General features: G+C 42.3%; 1 protein-coding gene and 1 long non-coding RNA gene across 3 annotated transcripts in view; one reads left to right on the top strand and one right to left on the bottom strand.

The window, feature by feature from the left end:
• LOC311148030 (tumor necrosis factor receptor superfamily member 5-like) overlaps window positions 1-22,460 on the bottom strand; it is a 195,006-nt gene that overhangs the window by 139,323 nt on the left and 33,223 nt on the right. The gene's annotated exons all lie outside the window — the stretch shown is intronic.
• Window positions 12,367-16,436, top strand: LOC311148037. Of its 2 annotated transcripts, XR_014614856.1 has the most exons (4): window positions 12,367-12,461; window positions 14,222-14,377; window positions 14,608-14,695; window positions 14,822-16,436. It is a non-coding gene; the product is annotated as an uncharacterized lncRNA (long non-coding RNA). The 2 variants fall into 2 exon arrangements; XR_014614857.1 differs by lacking the exon at window positions 12,367-12,461 and having other exon boundaries at window positions 13,883-14,377; window positions 14,822-16,345.

Here is a 22,460-nt window from a genome sequence, read left to right as displayed (position 1 = left end):
TCAATCAAACAGACTCCAACCTCTCCACAATGGCCAAGACCAGAGAGCTGTGTAAGGACATCAGGGATAAAATTGTAGATGGGCTACAGGACAATAGGCAAGTAGCTTGGTGAGAAGACAACATCTGTTGGCCCAATTATTAGAAAATGGAAGAAGTTCAAGATGATGGTAAATCAACCTCGGTCTGGGGCTCCATGCAAGATCTCACCTCGTGGGGTATCAATGATCATGAGGAAGGTGAAGGATCAGCCCAGAACTACACGGCAGGACCTGGTCAATGACCTGAAGAGAGCTGGGAAGCATTTGTGTTTAATGATTCCGCCAGATCAGTGGCAGTAGAGATGAACAGGGATGTTCTCTTGAGAAGCATTCAAAATGTAATGAGTACCTTTGGGTGTCACGGAAAATGTATGGAGTAAAAAGTACATTATTTTCTGTAGGAATGTAGTGAAGTAAAAGTAGTCAAAAATATAAATAGTAAAGTACTACTTAAGTAGCGATGGTGTAAAGTACTTAAGTAAAAATGCTTTCAAGTACTACTTCAGTAGTTTGTTGGTATCTGTACTTTTACTATTTTTATTTTTGACATCTTTTACTTTTACTAACCTACATTCCTAAAGAAAATAATGTACTTTTTACTGCATAGATTTTCCCTGACACCTAAAAGGACTTGTTACATTTTGAATGCTTAGCAGGACAGGAAAATGGTCCAATTCATGCACTTATCAACTAAACATCCATGGTCATCTACTGCCTCTGATCTGACGGACTACTTGAGAGCTCTTCTTTGTCTACACCCATTCAGCATCATTCACACCCTCATAAGCCTTAGCCCCACCATTTCTTTAAATGTGCTATACAGAGTGAGTACAGTAGTGTATTAAACAACCAAAGATTGCAAGACTAAAGGCTGGTTTATACTACGTCTATCAACATATCTGTAGACAGTTGTCGCAGTGACATCATGAACATTCTATTGTGGTCCAACATCAAACTTGTTGTTATGAAAAAGTATAAACACCACAAACGACAGGCTGCATGACTGGTGTATTTTAACACCAATAAACCCATCCGTATTTAAAAATGAATTTGGTTTATGTCAATCTAGCAAACCAGGCAACTAAAAACAACTTTCTAAACAATTATTTGGTTAGTTTGTAGCTTGTTGGCTAGCTAGCTAACTTTAAGTTAGCTGGCTAGCCAGTTCAAATAATGACCATATTCTACTGTATAGCTGACATCTTAACTTTAACTAATTTGTATTTGTTATTACGTAAAATAAACTCACAAGATCATTATTTACAAGTTAATGGCGAGCTAATTACAGAAAATAGCTTACAGTTGTGAGTTTGACTAAATAAAAGCAGGGCATTCTACCGGAACATTTTAGAACTTGGACACTGTCTCGTTGGCCTAACGTCTTATCCGAATTTGACTTTGGTGCAGGTCATGTTAGCTAAAGCTAACCAACTAGCTAGATTAAATGTTAGCTAGCTAGCTAACATTAGGCTATAATTAGCAATGCAAATGGCTCTGAGATACGAATAATATTACTACACAGATCATACACGTAATGTTAGCTAGTGAGCCAGCCAGCTAATGTTAGTTAGCTAGCTAACAGTACACTTACAATTACAAAATTAGAAACGTATAATATCTGAAAATGTACCTAGCTAGACTCTCTTACCCGTATACATGGATGAACGCTTCTCCCTCTCTGTCATGGATGCCATGGTTGCCCTTAGTTTGAAGATGTAATCCGAAGACAGGTGTTTTATACAACAGCCTTCTTATGTGTGTTCTCTTTTCGACTCCCTCCGCATTATTTGCAATCAAACGGCTGAATTTTCTCCATCTCCTTAGCTATCATACTCTGCTTCCACCGGGCATTCAACTGATTTCAAAACTCGGTCCTCCAGAAAGTGGAGCACATTAGCAACACTTATGCAGTTCTTCGTGATATCTTTCAATATAGCCGTGTAAGAAAGGATTACCTACACATACTGAGCAGCTCATGTTATAGACAGAAGCGTGCTACATGGCAGAACAATCCAAACTTATATCACGGCATGTCCAGCCCATCCATTATCTCAGCCAATCATGGCTAGCAGGAAGGTTCCTGTCTTTTTCCGTGGCTAAACCAACTCGTAATTGAACAATTTAATTCTTATTTAGATGGCATACAAGTTTGTTATTGAAAGTTCACATGTTCCAGCAGGCATTTCTGCCAAAAACGTATTTCGATAAAAAATAAATGTTTACATTCAAATGCCTCTCCTGTGCAGTAGTGTCGAATGACATTGGCCTAGTTTCCTGAAACAAGTCACATATGGCTTTGCGTTAGTATACACATCAAAAGGTCCCAACGCACCACTCAGCCCGTACTCTACCTGCGGCATAACCAATCAGAGCTGCAGTAGGCCTATATGCAGATGGTCCTGTGCCATTTACTTTGAACTGGACTGTTTACACTATGAGCCGGTTGTGAGTAGATGCAGCTCTCGCTTTAATCTCAAAACAAGCGCATGTAGCCACGTGTGCACATTTAGTTAATATCCTTTACTAGTTAGTGAGTTATTAGCCCAGTTATAGTTAATTTGTAGTCAGCAATAGGGGAGTGATTGCTTCCTACAAGAGCACAAAACGTGTACATTTCTAGACATCTTTGAAAAGCAAGTCAGTTAAAGAGTTTTTTTGCCTTAAAAGGGGCAGTGTTGTATTTTGAGACCGGCTTGAATAAGCTAAGTAGCCAATTGGCAGAGGGTAGCATAATTTGTCTGATTCTCTGTAATAATAGTGCATTTTGTTTTGTAAAGTGGTTTCTTGCATCAAATAACACATTTTCAGTCACCTCTTTGTCTGAAGGACAAGTGGATAAACGGGTTAATGTCAAGCCCTGAATGCTTTTTTCCAAAGTCTAATGGAATGTAGGTCTACATTGAACACCACACATTGGCTGCTACTGTAGGCTGAATGATAACAGCTATTGCCATGTTAAAATGTTATGGGAAGCATTTTCTCCATTGTTTTTGATGGCAGGCCACTCTGGTAGGCATACATTATGATCAAATAGCCACAGTAGCCTACATGGCCACTGTTAAAACTGTAACTTAAAGCAGGTACAGCCTCAGTGTTCACAGTAAACGCACGCTGGAAGTTGCACAGAATTTTCACAACGTTCAAGTTTGCGCTCAGCAGACCTGAAATGTGTTCAATGCCGAAAAGGGAACATTGGTGTCCACATACATTGTGTATATATAGTGTATCTTTTCCATCACCAAAAATATTGTATTTTCAGCTGTTTGAAGCTGGTGTACAAAACCGAAAGTAAAAGACCCAAAAACTAAACTTAAGAACGGGAAACATAGAAATAGCGCTTCTTAGACTTCTGTTCAATGAGAATGACAGATCTATAACTCAAATTTTTATGTGAATTTGGTCGGGTCACCCAAAAAGTTACATATTGCAGCTTTAAAAGTGTGCAGACTGAGTTGGCGACCAAAGCCAGGGGGAGGTGGCGCTTCACTGGCCGATGACGTGTCGGGGTAATCCAAAACAGATTCTACATTTACATTACATTTTAGTCATTTAGCAGACGCTCTTATCCAGAGCGACTTACAGTTAGTTAGTGCATACATTTTCATACTGGCCTCCCGTGGGAAACGAACCCACAACCCTGGCGTTGCAAGCGCCATGCTCTACCAACTGAGCTACAGGGGACTACACCTAGATGTCAGCTAGCGTGCTAGCACTAAGCCAAGGTGGAAAAAGTTACAAAACTCCCGTAGCCTACTTCACAGAGAACATCCCGAAAAGTTGACAAAACAAAAAAGACGAGGTACTACACAATAAGAGCAAGCAGGTATAATTTTCTCTTTCGTTTTGAGTCCACGGCATCAAGGCACCAGAGCCTGCTGTGCTAACAGGTTCCCACTAGATAAGTGACAAAGTCTGAAGAGCATGCTGCCAAAGATTTTTTATAACTAACCAAGATGGACCACATCTTGTCGTTTTCCAATGGAAGCAAATTAATCATAGTGTGCTGAACAAGCAGGGAGGTGGGCAGAGCCAAGCACGAGCTAGCGAGATTCTATTTGCGCGTTCGAGCATGTATTTGCATATTTCCGTTAGGGAACGACCTACTCTGTGAAGTGCGTGTGTGCAATAACTCAATTCACCCTTGCACTCCTTCTGAACAACGCAATTAAAAAATAAAATAAACTTCGGCAAAGGGTCAAGTCTACAAAACGTAGTCCACTCTGTTCATAATAGGTTCTAGTTTTGGGAACAGAAAACTGTATTGAGATCAAATGTTTCATTGATGAGAAGATTAGCAGAATGTCAGCCAAAATCCATCTCGCTCAATCTTCTCTGGGTTTCCTCTCACACCATATTTGGTAGTGAGTGGAAATGCCAACCGGATGCTTCAGATTTATACATCAGGTAAGTAATCTGGCGCATTGTTCTATCTGTGATGCTGCCTGGCCGAACGTGCTCCTTGTTTACATCACACTTCCTGTGATTGATGGATTACCTGATGTATATCTCGCTCATCACCGCCAACATTTGGTCTGGAATGTAATTACATGCTAGCATGGCTAGTGGCTACTGTTAGCCAACTTGAGCTAGCATATGAACCAAGGGGCCGGGGTTCCGGTCTAGAAGGACGGTTTCGACTGCTCCTACAGTTTTGCTTTGGTACTGCAGTTTAACTGACGCCCGGCCCAGAAAGACAATTTCCATACACGGCCGCATAGAGATGTCAGATTAGAAAATTCCTAATGAGACACTTTATTCATCACCTTTGTGCACAAAACATCCCATTGAATTATTCAAATAATTGTTGCTGAGGCCGTGTAAATTTTTTTTCATCACTCAGATATTAACATATTGCGTTCATCCAATGTATGCCATGTTTTTGGATGACGTGATGACATTGCCGCTGCTCCCGAGTGCTAGTGCCATGTGATGTTGGTCCGTATAAACTGGATGCAACCCGGGTATAGACGGTCCATGAATTGGCGTATGTGAACGTGAGTAGATTACCTTGAAAACAACGGGCGGACATCTTGGACGCAGTCTCCAGTTCTTATTAAATCTCAGTGATACGAACTATGTAGCACAGAGTAGGTCCTCCATATGACGTTGAGAAATGGTGCATTGTGGCTAGTTTATTAGATATCCGGAAATAAGAAAATAAATATACTATACAGTTGAAGTCGGAAGTTTACATACACTTAGGTTGGAGTCATTAAAAGTCGTTTTTCAACCACTCCACACATTTCTTGTTAACAAACTATAGTTTTGGCAAGTCGGTTAGGACATCTACTTTGTGCATGACACAAGTAATTTTCCAACAATTGTTTACAGACAGATTATTTAACTTATAATTCACTGTATCACAATTCCAGTGGGTCAGAAGTTTACATACACTAAGTTGACTGTGCCTTTAAACAGTTTGGAAAATTCCAGAAAATTATGAAGCTTCTGATAGGCTAATTGACATCATTTGAGTCAATTGGAGGTGTACCTGTGGATGTATTTCAAGGCCTACCTTCAAACTCAGTGCCTCTTTGCTTGACATCATGGGAAAATCTAAATAAATCAGCCAAGACCTCAGAAAAATTGTAGACCTCCACAAGTCTGGTTCATCCTTGGGATCAATTTCCAAACGCCTGAAGGTACCACTTTCATCTGTACAAACAATAGTACGCAAGTATAAACACCATGGGACCGTCGTCATACGCAGCCGTCATACCGCTCAGGAAGGAGACGCATTCTGTCTCCTAGAGATTAAAGTACTTTGGTGCGAAAAGTGCAAATCAATCCCAGAACAACAGCAAAGGACCTTGTGAAGATGCTGGAGAAAACGGGTACAAAAGTATCTATATCCACAGTAAAACAAGTCTTATATCGAAATAACCTGAAAGGCCACTCGGCAAGGAAGAATTCACTGCTCCAAAACCGCCATAAAAAAGCCAGATGGTTTGCAACTGCACATGGGGACAAAGATTGTACTTTTTGGAGAAATGTCCTCTGGTCTAATTAAACAAAAATATAACTGTTTGGCCATAATGACCATCGTTATGTTGGAGGAAAAAGGGGGTGGCTTGCAAGCCGAAGAACACTATCCCAACCGTGAAGCATGGGGGTGGCAGCATCATGCTGTGGGGGTGCTTTGCTTCAGGAGGGACTGGTGCACTTCACAAAATAGATGGCATCATGAGGAAGGAAAATTATGTGGATATATTGAAGCAACATCTCAAGACATCAGTCAGGAAGTTAAAGCTTGGTCGCAAATGGGTCTTCCAAATGGACAATGACCCCAAGCATACTTCCAAAGTTGTGGCAAAATGGCTTAAGGACAACAAAGTCAAGGTATTGGAGTGGCCATCACAAAGCCCTGACCTTAATCCTATAGCAAATTTGTGGGCAGAACTGAAAAAGCGTGTGCGAGCAAGGAGGCCTACAAACCTGACTCAGTTACACCAGCTCTGTCAGGAGGAATGGGCCAAAATTCACCCAACTTATTGTGGGAAGCTTGTGGAAGGCTACCCGAAACGTTTGACCCAAGTTAAACAATTTAAAGGCAATGCTACCAAATACTAATTGAGTGTATTTAAACTTCTGACCCACTGGGAATGTGATGAAAGAAAAAAAAGCTGAAATAAATCACTCTACTATTATTCTGACATTTCACATTCTTAAAATAAAGTGGTGTTCCTAACTGACCTAAAACAGGGAATTTTTATTTGGATTAAATGTCAGGAATTGTGAAAAACTGAGTTTAAATGTATTTGGCTAAGGTGTATGTAAACTTCCGACTTCAACTGTATATACAAAAGTATGTGGACACCCCTTTTAAATTAGTGGATTTGGCTATTTCAGCCACACCCGTTGCTGACAGGTGTATAAAATGGAGCGCACAGCCATGCAATCTCCATTGACAAACATTGGCAGTACAATGGCCTTACTGAAGAGCTCAGTGACTTTCAACGTGGCACCGTCATAGGATGCTACCTTTCCAACAAGTCAGTTCATCAAATTTCTAACCTGCTAGAGTTGCCCCGGTCAACTGTAAGTGCTGTTATTGTGAAGTGGAAACGTCTAGGAGCAACAACGGCTCAGCCGCGAAGTGGTAGGCCACACAAGCTCACAGAACGGGACAACCGAGTGCTGAACCGCATAAAAATCATCTGTCCTCAGTTGCAACACTCACTACAGAGTTCCAAACTGCCTCTGGAAGCAACGTCAGCACAAGAACTGCTTGTTGGGAGCTTCATTAAATGGGTTTCCATGGCCGAGCAGCCGCACACAAGCCTAAGATCACCATATGCAATGCCAAGCGTTGGATGCAGTGGTGTAAAGCTCACCGCCATTGGACTCTGGAGCAGTGGAAACGTGTTCTCTGGAGTGATGAATCACGCTTCACCATCTGGCAGTCCGACAGACGAATCTAGGTTTGGCGGATTCCAGGAGAACGCTACCTGCCCCAATGCATAGTGCCAACTGTAAAGTTTGGTGGAGGAGGAATAATGGTCTGGGTCTGTTTTTCATGTTTCGGGCTTGGCTGTCCTGCACAGAGCCCTGACCTCAACCCCATCGAACACCTTTGGGATGAATTGGAATGCAGACTGCGAGCCAGGCCCAATCGCCCAACATCAGTGCCCGACCTCACTAATGCTCTTGTGGCTGAATGGAAGCAAGTCCCAGCAGCAATGTTCCAACATCTAGTGGAACGGCATCCCAGAAGAGTGGAGGCTGTTATAGCAGCAAAGGGGGGGACCAACTCCATATTAATTCCCATGATTTTGGAATGAGATGTTCAACGATTAGGTGTCCACATACTTTTGGTCATGTAGTGTATGTAATAACAGCAAAACATAACTATGTTTGTACTTATAGGTAACCAGATCGTGACTACAACTACGTCTTTGACCACATTGTGTTGTTACACTGGTGAGTAAAAACTCATGCCTTCTACCCTTTAAATGAAGAACATACATTTAGTTGGTTATCAGAGTCCAGCATTTGTACTACTCACTGTGTGATAGAAGGCATTTTGGTTGCTTGGCGATTGGAGAACAGCATTAGGTTTTAGTATGTTGCTATTACATTTTATATGTTGGCATTACATTTTATATGTTGGCATTACATTTTATATGTTGGCATTACATTCTATATTGTTGGCATTACATTCTATATTGTCGGCATTACATTCTATATGTTGGCATAACATTGACATACAGTGGGGAGAACAAGTATTTGATACACTGCCGATTTTGAAGGTTTTCCGGTCTGTAATTTTTATCATAGGTACACTTCAACTGTGAGAGACGGAATCTAAAACAAAAATCCAGAAAATCACTGTATGATTTTTAAGTAATTAATTTGCATTTTATTGCATGACATAAGTATTTGATCACCTACCAACCAGTAAGAATTCCGGCTCTCACAGACCTGTTCGTTTTTCTTTAAGAAGCCCTCCTGTTCTCCACTCATTACCTGTATTAACTGCACCTGTTTGAACTCGTTACCTGTATACAAGACACCTGTCCACACACTCAATCAAACAGACTCCAACCTCTCCACAATGGCCAAGACCAGAGAGCTGTGTAAGGACATCAGGGATAAAATTGTAGACCTGCACAAGGCTGGGATGGGCTACAGGACAATAGGCAAGCAGCTTGGTGAGAAGGCAACAACTGTTGGCGCAATTATTAGAAAATTGAAGAAGTTCAAGATGACGGTCAATCACCCTCGGTCTGGGGCTCCATGCAAGATCTCACCTTGTGGGGCATCAATGATCATGAGGAAGGTGAGGGATCAGCCCAGAACTACACGGCAGGACCTGGTCAATGACCTGAAGAGAGCTGGGACCACAGTCTCAAAGAAAACCATTAGTAACACACTACGCCGTCATGGATTAAAATCCTGCAGCGCACGCAAGGTCCCCCTGCTCAAGCCAGCGCATGTCCAGGCCCGTCTGAAGTTTGCCAATGACCATCTGGATGATCCAGAGGAGGAATGGGAGAAGGTCATGTGGTCTGATGAGACAAAAATAGAGCTTTTTGGTCTAAACTCCACTCGCCGTGTTTGGAGGAAGAAGAAGGATGAGTACAACCCCAAGAACACCATCCAAACCGTGAAGCATGGAGGTGGAAACATCATTCTTTGGGGATGCTTTTCTGCAAAGGGGACAGGACGACTGCACCGTATTGAGGGGAGGATGGATGGGGCCATGTATCGCGAGATCTTGGCCATCAACCTCCTTTCCTCAGTAAGAGCATTGAAGATGGGTCGTGGCTGGGTCTTCCAGCATGACAACGACCCGAAACACACAGCCAGGGCAACTAAGGAGTGGCTCCGTAAGAAGCATCTCAAGGTCCTGGAGTGGCCTAGCCAGTCTCCAGACCTGAACCCAATAGAAAATCTTTGGAGGGAGCTGAAAGTCTGTATTGCCCAGCGACAGCTCCGAAACCTGAAGGATCTGGAGAAGGTCTGTATGGAGGAGTGGGCCAAAATCCCTGCTGCATTGTGTGCAAACCTGGTCAAGACGTACAGGAAACGTATGATCTCTGTAATTGAAACAAAGGTTTCTGTACCAAATATTAAGTTCTGCTTTTCTGATGTATCAAATACTTATGTCATGCAATAAAATGCAAATGAATTACTTAAAAATCATACAATGTGATTTTCTGGATTTGGTTTTAGATTCCATCTCTCACAGTTGAAGTGTACCTATGATAAAAATTACAGACCTCTACATGCTTTGTAAGTAGGAAAACCTGCAAAATCGGCAGTGTATCAAATACTTGTTCTCCCCACTGTATATGATAAAATTCCCTTGAACCAAAAATTATCAGTTCTAGTTTAACATTTGTTAGATATTGTACGACAAATATTTAAATATTGTATGGTATTAAACTTTTCCAATAATTGTATTAGTGTGTGACTCTCAAGGTCTACATGAGGAAGGACGACAACAGAGATGTTGCCATTGTGATAGTTCAAAAGTAAGAATCCAGGGTGGTGGACCTTCTTCCACTGAGATGTTGAGGATTGGAGAACCATGGCTCGGTTTCAAAGCTCGATATGGATGGTAAGTTAAACGTTTTTGGTTTTGTAAGCTTAGTAGCTTGGCATCATTTCACGCTACAGCAGTACTTGGCACCAGATAGGATACACCAATGATGTATATTTGAAGCAGTCCTCCATAGGAATGAATGGAATTTTACATTCAATAAAAATTTTAAGGACGAAATTACTTGTATTTTAGTATTTATTTGTTGATGTGGTGACAGTAACATTAGTACTAAAAAAAAAAATACTTTAAGAAATAGGTTATTTTTTAATTGTTGTTAACTTCACATAATTTAATGTATAAGTATGCATTAAGGTGTTTGTGATAGAATGTAGGCTACTTGTCAAAAAAACGAATGTAGACATTATTAAATGCATTTCTATAGCTTCCAAAATCTTTACCAAAATGGCTGCGTGGTGCTCAATTCATCCTGGGTTTATACACATTGTCTGTGTCAAATTCTTGTTCTAAAAATGGTTTGGTCTTTGAACATCGTCAAATCTTCCAGCAGGGGACGTGGCCTTGCAAAAGCAAAATTATCAATGTAAATATTTCCTCTATGAAAAATCATTTACTGAATAATAAAAACATGGGAATTTTAACTCTGCTTTCTCTCAATTTGAAACTGTCAATCAATCTGAAATCTCCTCTGCTCACATCTCTACTCTAACCCCAAACTCTCTTCAACCCTGCTTTGCCAATGTGTGACCCACCCCCCCCCCCCTCCCCCCTTTTTCAACAGTGGTAATGTGTTAATTTTCTCTATTTATAGATTAACCTAGCACTCATTTTGACGCTTCTAAACATTGAGCTCTCTATCGCATGTGGTAGAGCAGAGTACAGAATAGTTGATAAGTGCTGTCCAATGTGTTCACCAGGTAAGGACCAGTTCTGTATACTATATGGATTATTATGAAGAAAATACATTGCAATACCAATCAATCCATGACACTGACCTTCTATCCCACAGGAAACCGGGTACATAAACACTGTATAGAATTTACAAGTACATCCTGTGTCCCCTGTACCGACGCCACTTTCCTTGATGAACCCAATGGTCTTACAGCATGCAAACTGTGTACCAACAACTGTGACCCAGGCTTTGGCTTAACGGTAAAGCAGCCATGTACACCTTCATCAGACACTGTCTGTGGGACACTGGAGGGGTTCTACTGTCTAGACCCAACTAAGGATGGTTGTAGAGCAGCCCAGAGACACAGCAGCTGTAAACCTGGTCAATACATCAGCCACACAGGTTGGTATTCTGTCTCACTCATAAAACGAATTGTGTTGTCATAATTCATTTGAGTAAAGTTAACTTCAGTGTGAATAATCATTACAGTTAATGGAATTAAATTAGTAGGGGAAAAAATAAATGCAATTTTTAATTAACATTTCAACATGTATTTATGAAGGAACAACATCTACAGATACTGTGTGTGCTGACTGCATTGGTGATACTTATTCAAATGGATCATTAACATCCTGCCAGCCACACACCAAGTAAGTTCACATATGTTTACATAAATCAAAAGTGTAAGACAAAGACTACAATAATATACTAAAGTACAAATCTACAATAAAACGGAAAGTTGAATTATCAGATTGGGTTCTCAGACTGTTATATTATGTGTTACAGGTGTAAATCCTTAGGTCTTCAAGAACTTAGACCAGGAACTCATTTGTCCAATTCTGAATGTGGACCACAATCCTCAAAAATAGAAACTGGAATCATAATTGGTGTTGTGGCATCAGTCCTAATAATAATAATAATAATAATAATAATAATAATAGGATTTGTAATTCTAAGGAGGAAAAGACGTCCAACAACAGTGACTTTTTCTCCAGTGACACTAAATGATGTAAAGGTATGTTGATATCATGTACATTTTAAAGAGTCCATATTTTCATTTTGAACAGTCACTGTGTTAAGGTTAGCTGACCGGTTGTTGTTATTGTTCTACTTTGGGGCTGAACTTGAAATGTTTTATTGAGTAATATGTTTCCTTCTATTAGGCATCATCAGATTTAGAGGAAACACCAAGCAATGTACAATGAAACAGAAGAAGGTACAGCGTCTTGCATGTGTTCGTTTTGGAAGTAAGTAATGGTGAGTTGTCAAGAACTTCAGCCATATGACAAAAGATGTACGCTCTATTGCTTCACGTTATCAATGCTATGATGACAATGAAGATATGGTCAAAGTGGTATAAAACTATAGCCTCACTCTCACACTGTCCTTGTTCATTACTGGTCGCTGATGCACGTAACGATGGTGACAGGTGTGCGTAATGATGGTTAGCCTGGCGTCCTCGAGCACCAGGGGGCGGGAGCGGGAGCGAGAGCAGGAGCAGGCGTGACACAAAAAATGACACTGGTAAGTTAGCGTTATAATACAGGTACAGTAGCTGCTTGGAGCGTGTGCCCCAGAGAGCAGAGTATGAGGGGGTTAAAGGTTATAGCGCAGAAGCATGGGGAAATGTACAGATTACAACATCACCAAGACTGGAAAGCAAACATTGTATCTTTGTAAGAGAGCCTAGAAGACGCTGATCGCGCTCCAGTGAGTTTTTATCAAACCGCAGAATGAGACTGAAAATGAAAGTTAATTTAGATTCAATTTCATTTCACAACGCGGCAGCATGTAAATTGTATTTTTATGTAATACATCTTCACTCTCTCCTTCTCAAACTGACCCGAACATAGGCTAGTCCTTTTTGACCTAATCAAACATTATTTTCGGAAGAACCATTTGACTCCCCTCTTGAGCACCGTAGGCCTACACATCCATTGGTTAGGCTGTGTGAGCAGAGCAGGCCGAGGATCACATTAGGAATATCCATTCCAGTGTGTAATGCAGCCTAGTTTTATTTACACCTTCCCAGCAGCTATCTTAGAAATGTTTGTCTCACCTAGGGTGGCAGAATATCCAGGGCCGGGCCTGTTAGGCCCATAAATTGTGAACACATAGGAGGTCCAGTACCGGGAAGAAATGTAATCTACACTGAACAAAAATATAAACGCAACATGTAAAGTGTTGGTCCGATATTTCATGAGCTGAAATAAAAGGACCACTCTTACCTGGATCACAATTGCAAAAAACAAATTATTAATTTAGATATTTCATCTATGAAATATAAATCAGTTATTATTAACCTACTAGTTCTGTCCATTTTACTGAAACCTTGTAGAAAAAATGTGGTGGAGAGAAGTACATTTTTATATTTATTGACTGAATTTGCAGATAACCTAGGTCAGTGTTTCCCAAACTAGGTCCTGGGGAACCCAAGGGGTGCACGTTTTGGTTTTTGCCCTAGCACTACACAGCTGATTCAAATAATGAACTCATCATCAAGCTTTTATTATTTGAGTCAGCTGTGTAGTGCTAGGGAGACAACCAAAACGTGCACCCCTTGGGGTCCCAGGACCAAGTCAGGGAATCGCTGATCTAGGTTATCTTGGGTCAGGTGTCACACCTTGGAAGACTAAATAAAATAACACTAGGGGGCGCTACCACACTCACAAAAGCCTGTTTAAAATGGTCCCACATAATTACAGTAATTATATTTGAAATGTGAATGTATATAGCCTATTTATTGCCTTACCTCCATAACTTGCTACATTTGCACACACTGTATATATATATTTCTGTTGTATTTCTGACTTTATGTTTTTTTTACCCCATATGTAACTCTGTGTTGTTTTTATTGCACTACTTTGCTTTATCTTGGCCAGGTCGCAGTTGTAAATGAGAACCTGTTCTCAACTGGCTTACCTGGTTAAATAAAGGTGAAAAAAAAAAAAAAAAAATGTTTGGGTTAGAATTTTGTAAACTACTTCTGTAAGTTTTATGAATTCACACCATCAGTTTTGATTTTTGTGATTTATTTTCACAAATTCTCTCTACTTCCAGAGACCTAATGATATTGGTGCTTGTAAGCATCGGATCCTTTATCGCATGTGGTATCTCTTCTGCAGGAAATCATGTACATAAGCATTGTACTGAATTCACCAGCACCAGCTGTGTGCCATGTGAAACCCTGACACAAACACTGACATGTTAGTCTATGCTGTTATGCTATGAGGATATGTCAGTTGTATCTGCATCAGATAATACATGCCATGTTTTCTCCATAGGTTTGGGTTTGAAGGTAAAGCAGCCATGTAGACCTTCATCAGACACTGTCTGTGGGACACTGGAGGGGTTCTACTGTCTAGACGCAACTAAGGATGGTTGTAGAGCAGCCCAGAGACACAGCAGCTGTAAACCTGGTCAATACATCAGCCACACAGGTTGGTCTCCTCGCAAGTATTCAACATGATTTTGTCATGATTTCTAGTGTGCCAAGGTACTCTACTGAATTAAAAGTAGCTGATCGTTTGATTGATTGAAATCATTGGACAATTACAATTAAGTCAAGATGAGTACATGGGGAAAGTTTAAGTACAATGTTTACAAGTTTGTTTTGGGAAGTATAGTTTTTTAATAATTTAAACGTATGTTTAAACCTCCATTTATGCAGGAACAACATCTACAGATACTGTGTGTTCTGACTGTACTGGTGATACTTATTCAGATGGATCATTAACAGCCTGCCAGTCACACACTGGGTAAGTGTGGCTTACACAAATAGTTTTTACCCTAAATACAAAGTTACCTAACACACATCTAAAACTGAAAGATGTATGACCAAGTTATAAATGAATCATTAATGGCCAGTATTTATCTGTTTATAGATGTGAATCCTTGGGACTTCAGGAAATGAAACCAGGATCCCCTTGGTCAGATTCAGAGTGTGGACCACATCTATCCCATTCAACAGCTAGAAGCAGTGCTGTGGCATCCATGACAGTGATATTAGCTGGAGCTGTTTACATTTTAGTCATTTAGCAGACACTCTTATCCAGAGTGACTTACAGTAGTGAATGCATACATTTTCATTAATACTGGTCCCCCATGGGAATTGAACCAACAACCTTGGCATTGCAAACACCATGCGCTACCAACTGAGCTACACTGGACATAGTTTTAATAATAATGAAAAAAAGAAAAAACTCAGATTCATTTTAGGAATTGTATCTGTTTCTATTGCATCTGTAAATTATTGTTAAGTGTGTGTATGAATTCTTTTTTAGTGTTTGTGTGTGTGCGTGCGTGTGTGAGAGTGAGTGAGTGAGTGAGTCAGAGAGAGGACCACTGGGCGGCAGGTAGCCTAGCGGTTAACAGCGTTAGGCCACTAACTGAAAGGTCGCCCGTTTGAATCCCTCAGCCGAATAGATGACTAAGGTTGCTGTTTGGAATCCCTCAGCCGACTAGCTGACTAAGGTTGCTGTTTGGAATCCCTCAGCCGACTAGCTGACTAAGGTTGCTGTTTGGAATCCCTCAGCCGACTAGCTGACTAAGGTTGCTGTTTGGAATCCCTAAACAGACTAGGTGGAAGAAAATGTTTTATGTTGATCTGCCCTTCAGCAAGGCACTTAACCCTAAGAGCTTCTGCTAAATTATTTAAATGTACATTTGGTTCATGAAACAGAAACTGAACTGGGAACAAAAGTGATGTCTAGTCTTCTGGAACAGAACTGTTATTTACAAATCTTGAAAACCGGTTTATATAATGTTATTTTAAGTTCCAAAAATATTCCTAATGTCTAGTATATAATTATGTAATTCAGTGAAGTTCTGATGCTAGTAATAGCCTAAACACATTCCAATTCACATCATGATGTTCAGTGCTTCAAGCCATTTGCCCTCCATATCCACCCCCCACTCTCGCTCTCTCCCCACCCGTAAAATGTCAGTCGCATCTCGCAGCCTGCACTAATCTGGGAGCTGAGTTTGAAAGTGTACCATTGAAAACGTGCAATATCATAAATGATCACCATCCACTGTACTCAGATGAAGTGTCTGGAGAACTGGAGCGTGAAGATATCCACAGCACCGTGGATAAAATGAATTGCAAGCACTTCCACTTGAATTTGGACTAATCCAATGTGGATTTATCAGGAGTTGACTGTATTCAGACAAAGTTACTGGGATCTTGATTCACCTGTTCTTTAGCCTAGTTGTTTTTGCAACATCCTACAGTGCATTCCGAAAATATTCAGACCCGTTACTGGGATCTGTGATCTTGATTCACCTGTTATTTAAAAATCAAATGTGATATGAACAGTCTTTACTTGTGCCTTTTAACAAAACTGGTTTGATGATTGCTTGAATTAAAATTCTATGTAAATTCTATTTAAATGATCTGATACATTTTACATGACTTGTTGTTTTTCTGTACAGTAATTTGTATTGGCACAAAACACTTGTACATTTGTTAATATTGTGAAAATAATCAACATACATTCAGCAAGTGTACCTTATTTTGTAAAAAAAAAAAAAAGTTTGCTAAATAAAACAAAATACCAAGGCCACTAGTGAATTGATTCCAGTAGTAGCCTAAATTAATTGACATGTCATTCCACAAGATGGCGGACAAGTGTAACAGTTACAGTCACAATCAAGGTTATCCCTTCCAGTTGCAGCTGTCAGGAGTTCCTCCACTGTGTGTGACATTTGATCTTCTTCTGTGGTGTTGGAGCTGCTGCTTTCTCTCATTAGATCTTCTTCGGTGGTGTTGGAGCTGCTTTTTTCTCTCATTAGATCTTCTTCTGTGGTGTTAGAGCTGCTGCTTGCTTTCATTAGATCTTCTTCTGTGGTGTTGGACCTGCTGCTTTCACAGCCGTGATCTTCAATCTCAGCTTTCATGCTGGAAGACATGGAACCAGGTTTATTATGACTTAATAAACAAACCGATAATTAATAGTTTATCTACTTAGAAACGCTTTATAAATCCTTCATTAAGTATGCCTTCCTATTAATGCCTTACATGATTGCTATAGAAATGTTTGTGGTCAGATGCACGTCCTTAAAAGGGTAGGTGCTGGGCTAATAAAGTATACATAAAAACAGGTTAGAAACATTGTGATTAAAGGTGTTAATTCGATACAGACAGTGTGCAGGCCTTTCTGCTGTTTTCATAACTACATCATTGCATACTATCTATAAACGTATAGTTAACATCATTGCATCATTGGTGACTACATCATTGGTCACTACATCATTGGTGACTACATCATGATAAGGATGACTATGAATGAGGAGAGAGGTCAGTCATACCCTGGTCTGTTCTCCAGATGACTATGAATGAGGAGAGAGGTCAGTCATACCCTGGTCTGTACTCTAGATGACTATGAATGAGGAGAGAGGTCAGTCATACCCTGGTCTGTACTCCAGATGACTATGAATGAGGAGAGAGGTCAGTCATACCCTGGTCTGTCCTCCAGATGACTATGAATGAGGAGAGAGGTCAGTCATACCCTGGTCTGTCCTCCAGATGACTATGAATGAGGAGAGAGGTCAGTCATACCCTGGTCTGTACTCCAGATGACTGTGAATGAGGAGAGAGGTCAGTCATACCCTGGTCTGTACTCCAGATGACTATGAATGAGGAGAGAGGTCAGTCATACCCTGGTCTGTATCGACTCCAGAGCCACTAGGCTGTTGTTGCTCTGCAGGTTCAGAGAGTCAATGGTCTCCTGGCAGACCTGGGCCTCTCTCCTCCGGCTCCTCTGGACTTCTCTCTCCACCTTCTGCGCCTGGCTGAGCTGCTTTGTCTGACCTTTGACCCCAGCTACTCCTGGAGCTGGACTACAACATGTAGTAGAATCACAGGGTACATTAGAGTATTTTGTGTAGATCAGTGACAAAAAGTGTAGATCAGTGAAAAAACAAAAAAACATTTCATCCATTTTAATCCCAACTTGTAACACAATATAATATTTTAGTCCTATTAGTTGACTGAGAACGCTCCAGTGAGAAACCTAAAACATAATCACTGTGGGTGAATCTTCCTTCCTTTACCTCCATATGTTTTTACTAGATGATGTAAATACACAGAGTACACCAAACATTTGGAACACCTTCTAAATATTGAGTTAAACCCCCTTCACCCTCAGAACAGCCTCAATTCGTCGAGGCATGGACTCTACAAGGTGTTGAAAGCGTTCCACAGGGATGCTGGCTCATGTTGACTCCCACAGTTGTGTCAAGTTGGCTGGATGTCCTTTGGGTGGTGGACCATTTTTGATACACACAGGAAACTGTTGAGCGTGAAAAACCAAGCAGCATTGCAGTTCTTGACACAAACCAGTGTGCCTGGCACTTACTACCATACCCCGTTCAAAGGCACTTAAATATTTTGTCTTGCCCATTCACCCTCTGATTGGAACAAGTACACAATCCATGTCTAAATTGCCTCAAGGCTTAAAATCCTTCTTTAACAAGTCTCTCCCCTTCATCTACACTGATTGAAGTGGATTTAACAAGTGACATCAATAAGGGAGCATAGCTTTCAGCTGGATTCACCTGGTCAGTCTATGTCACGGAAAGAGCAGGTGTTCTTAATGTTTTGTACACTCAGTGTGTCACGCCCTGGCTCGGGGGACTCTCTTATGTTGAGCCAGGGTGTTAGTTTCTATGTTTTGTGTTGTAGGTTGTGGGTCTAGTTTGCTTATTTCTATGTTGGCCTGAGTGACTCCCAATCAGAGGCAACGAGTGTCAGCTGTCAGCTGGTTGTCTCTGATTGGGAGCCATATTTAAACAGTCGGTTTTTCTTTCGTGTTTGTGGGATTTTGTTTCAGATCTGTTTATGTTTGACCGTGAACTGTCACGTATCGTTTATTGTTTTGATCGTGTTTCTATTAAAGAGTATGTTTGCCTGCAACGCTGCGCCTTGGTCCTCTTCATCTGTTCTAGACGATCGTGACAGAAAATCCCACCACAACTGGACCAAGCAGCGAGTCGAGGAGCCATCGCCAGGGAAATCCCTAGCAGATCTCCGTGGCAGCCTCGACTGGGTCAAGCCGATTGAAGAGCGGAGAGAGTGGACTTGGGAACAATGGAGGAAGAGTTTCGACTGGGTCAAGCCAATTGAGGAGCTGAATAGCGGGAGTTGGAAGCAGAAGAGCGAGAGTTGGGCGAGAACTATAGAGGCCTGGCCCACGGGGAGGAGAGACCCCCAGAAAATTTTTAGGGGGAGGCTCACGACGTCGGGGCAGCAGGAGGCCGAGATAGAGCGGTCCAGCGGGTTGGCAGAGGAGGCCGCCAGGTTATGGGGGCCACTGGCCGAAGAGTGGGTGGAAGGTGTAGAGGCACGGCGAGAGGTACTGGGGTGTGTTACCAGTCCGGTCCGGCCCATTCCAGATCCCGGCGTAGGACCAGTGGTGTGTGTCCCCAGTACGGTCCGGCCTGTTCCTGCTCCCCGCACCAAGTCTGTGGTGCGTTTCGTCAGCCCTGTCCGGCCCTTTCCTGCTCTCCGCACCAAGTCTGTGGTGTGTCTCGTCAGCCCGGCTCGGCCCGTTCCTGCTCCCCGCACCAAGTCAGTGGTGTGCTTCGTCAGCCCGGCTCGGCCCATTCCTGCTCCCCGCACCAAGTCTGTGGTGCGTTTCGTCAGCCCGGCTCGGCCCATTCCTGCTCCCCGCACCAAGTCTGTGGTGCGTTTCGTCAGCCCTGTCCGGCCCATTCCTGCTCTCCGCACCAAGTCTGTGGTGCGTTTCGTCAGCCCTGTCCGGCCCGTTCCTGCTCTCCGCACCAAGTCTGTGGTGCGCGTCGCCAGCCCAGTCCGGCCCATTCCTGCTCCCCGCACCAAGTCTGTGGTGCGTTTCGTCAGCCCTGTCCGGCCCGCTCCTGCTCCCCACACCAAGCCAGTGGTGTGCATCGTCAGTCCAGCACGGCCCGTGCCTGTTCCCCACACCAAGCAAGTGGTGTGCGTCGTCGGTCCGGCACGGCACGTGCCTGTTCCACTGGTGCCTGGTCCGGCGCCGGTCAGATGCGTTACGCCGGAGCTAGAGCAATCCGCTCCACCAGTGTGCAGTCCAGCTCCGGTCAGCAGGGCCAGACCGGACCAGGGGTACTTTGGGGGGTTAGAGAGCGAGTGGGGATCATGCCCGGAGCCGGATCCGCCGCCTAGGCGGAGTGCCCACCCGGTCCCTCCCCTGTTGTGTTTGGTTGGCGCGGTCGGAGTCCGCGCCTTTAGGGGGGGGTACTGTCACGCCCTGGCTCGGGGGACTCTCTTATGTTGAGCCAGGGTGTTAGTTTCTATGTTTTGTGTTGTAGGTTGTGGGTCTAGTTTGCTTATTTCTATGTTGGCCTGAGTGACTCCCAATCAGAGGCAACGAGTGTCAGCTGTCAGCTGGTTGTCTCTGATTGGGAGCCATATTTAAACAGTCGGTTTTTCTTTCGTGTTTGTGGGATTTTGTTTCAGATCTGTTTATGTTTGACCGTGAACTGTCACGTATCGTTTATTGTTTTGATCGTGTTTCTATTAAAGAGTATGTTTGCCTGCAACGCTGCGCCTTGGTCCTCTTCATCTGTTCTAGACGATCGTGACACAGTGTATGTATTTACACATTTGGTAGATACATACACTTCTAACAAACATGATCTTGAATGTGAACCAAATATCCAACTGTAACAGTATATATTTACAATGTGTTAATAAGGCTGAAAAGATGACATTGGTACTTTCTCGTTTGGACGTTAAACTATTCATCTTAGTTGGAAGGAAACTTTACTTTGCTAGAAGTATGTAGACCAATACCTTATCTAGCACAGTTCATTAAGGTGAGATATTAACCCGAAATAAGAATTCAAACACAAAAGTATTTAGGCTTTCTAACCATGATATCTCTTTAAGAGGAAGTGTAGCATATAAACCAAGTTATCAGATCATGAGTTCCATTCTCCTCCTCCAGCATTCTCACGAGTCCCTCACACCTTCACGTAAACAAGAGAACTGAAAGTAAAGGCAGTTCATAGAAAAGTCCCATTCACAGTTTATTTGAAAGGACTTTAGGTGTGCTCGATCTAGGCACTGTCACACCCTGGCTCTGGGACTCTAAATGTTGAGCCAGGGTGTGTTCATTCTTTGTGTTATGTTTCTTTGTTGGCCTGAGTGACTCCCAATCAGAGGCAACGAGTTTCAGCTGTGGCTGGTTGTCTCTGATTGGGAGCCATATTTATACTGTCTGTTTTCCCTTGGCGTTGGTGGGTTTTTGTTCCAGTTGGTCATTGTTACCTAGGACGTTACGAGTCGTTTTTTTGTTTTGTATCGTGTGTGCACTTTAACTAATTAAAGTATGTTCGCTCAACACGCTGCGCCTTGGTCCTCCTCTATTAACGACGATCGTGACAGGCACAATGGAAACAACGGAAGTGTGCAAAAAGTGCAAACACTGCCTGTCGGTTAAGCTAAATTATGAGCACCTGAAGTATTTCAATTATTTGAAATACATATTTGACCCAGGTCTGATTCACATATATAGCTATATAGCCTAATCTACAAATCTACACACTCAAAGCATGTTCAAACCTTTCTAGACATGGCCTGTAGCTGGGCCAACCTGTTCTTCACTACCTTCCTGGACATGGCATATAGCTGAGGCAACCAGTTCTTCACTACCTTCCTGTTCATGGCCTGTAGCTGGGCTAATTGGTCCTTCAGCTGCTGTCTCAACTCATCCTGCTGGCTTTTAGCAGTCTTCAGCTCTCCTTCCTTTATTGGCACAGAGTTCTACACAAGGAACACACTGTACCTGCAGAATACAAAATACAGTATTGATTGGGATAACATACAACAGAAGTGTCACCTTTTATTGACAGGATTGTTCACACCTATCCAAACCTTTCACTGAGTTTGACAATGCCTATTCCCCCTCAGGAGACTGAAAAGATTTGGCATGGGTCCCCAGATACTCAAAAAGTTCTACAGCTGCACCATCGAGAGCATCCTGACCGGTTGCATCACCGCCTGGTATGGCAACTGCTCGGCATCTGACCGTATGGTGCTACAGAGGGTAGTGCGTACGGCCCAGTACATCACTGGGGCCAAGCTTCCTGCCATCCAGGACCTCTATACCAGGCGGTGTCAGAGGAAGGCCCAAAAAATTGTCAAAGACTCCAGTCACCGAAGCCATAGACTGTTCTCTCTGCTACCGCATGGCAAGCGGTACCGGAGCGCCAAGTCTAGGTCCAAAAGGCTCCTCAACAGCTTCTATCACCAAGCCATAAGACTGCTTAACAATTAATCAAATAGCCACCCGGACTATTTGCATTGACACCTCCACCCCACCTTTGTTTTTACACTGCTGCTACCTGCTGTTTATTATCTATGTATAGTCACTTTACCCCTACCTACATGAACAAGTTACCTCGACTAACCTGTACCCCTGGATATAGCCTCGTTATTGTTATGTTATTTTATTGTGTTACTTTTTTTTACTTTAGTTTATTTAGTAAATATTTTCCTAACTCTGTTTTCTTAAAACTGCATTG

This window comes from Coregonus lavaretus (assembly GCF_964263955.1).
Source record: "Coregonus lavaretus genome assembly, chromosome: 20".
NCBI lineage: Eukaryota > Metazoa > Chordata > Actinopteri > Salmoniformes > Salmonidae > Coregonus > Coregonus lavaretus.
The sequence above is the reverse complement of the archived record's forward strand: the minus strand, read 5'-3'. Positions and strand labels throughout refer to the sequence as shown.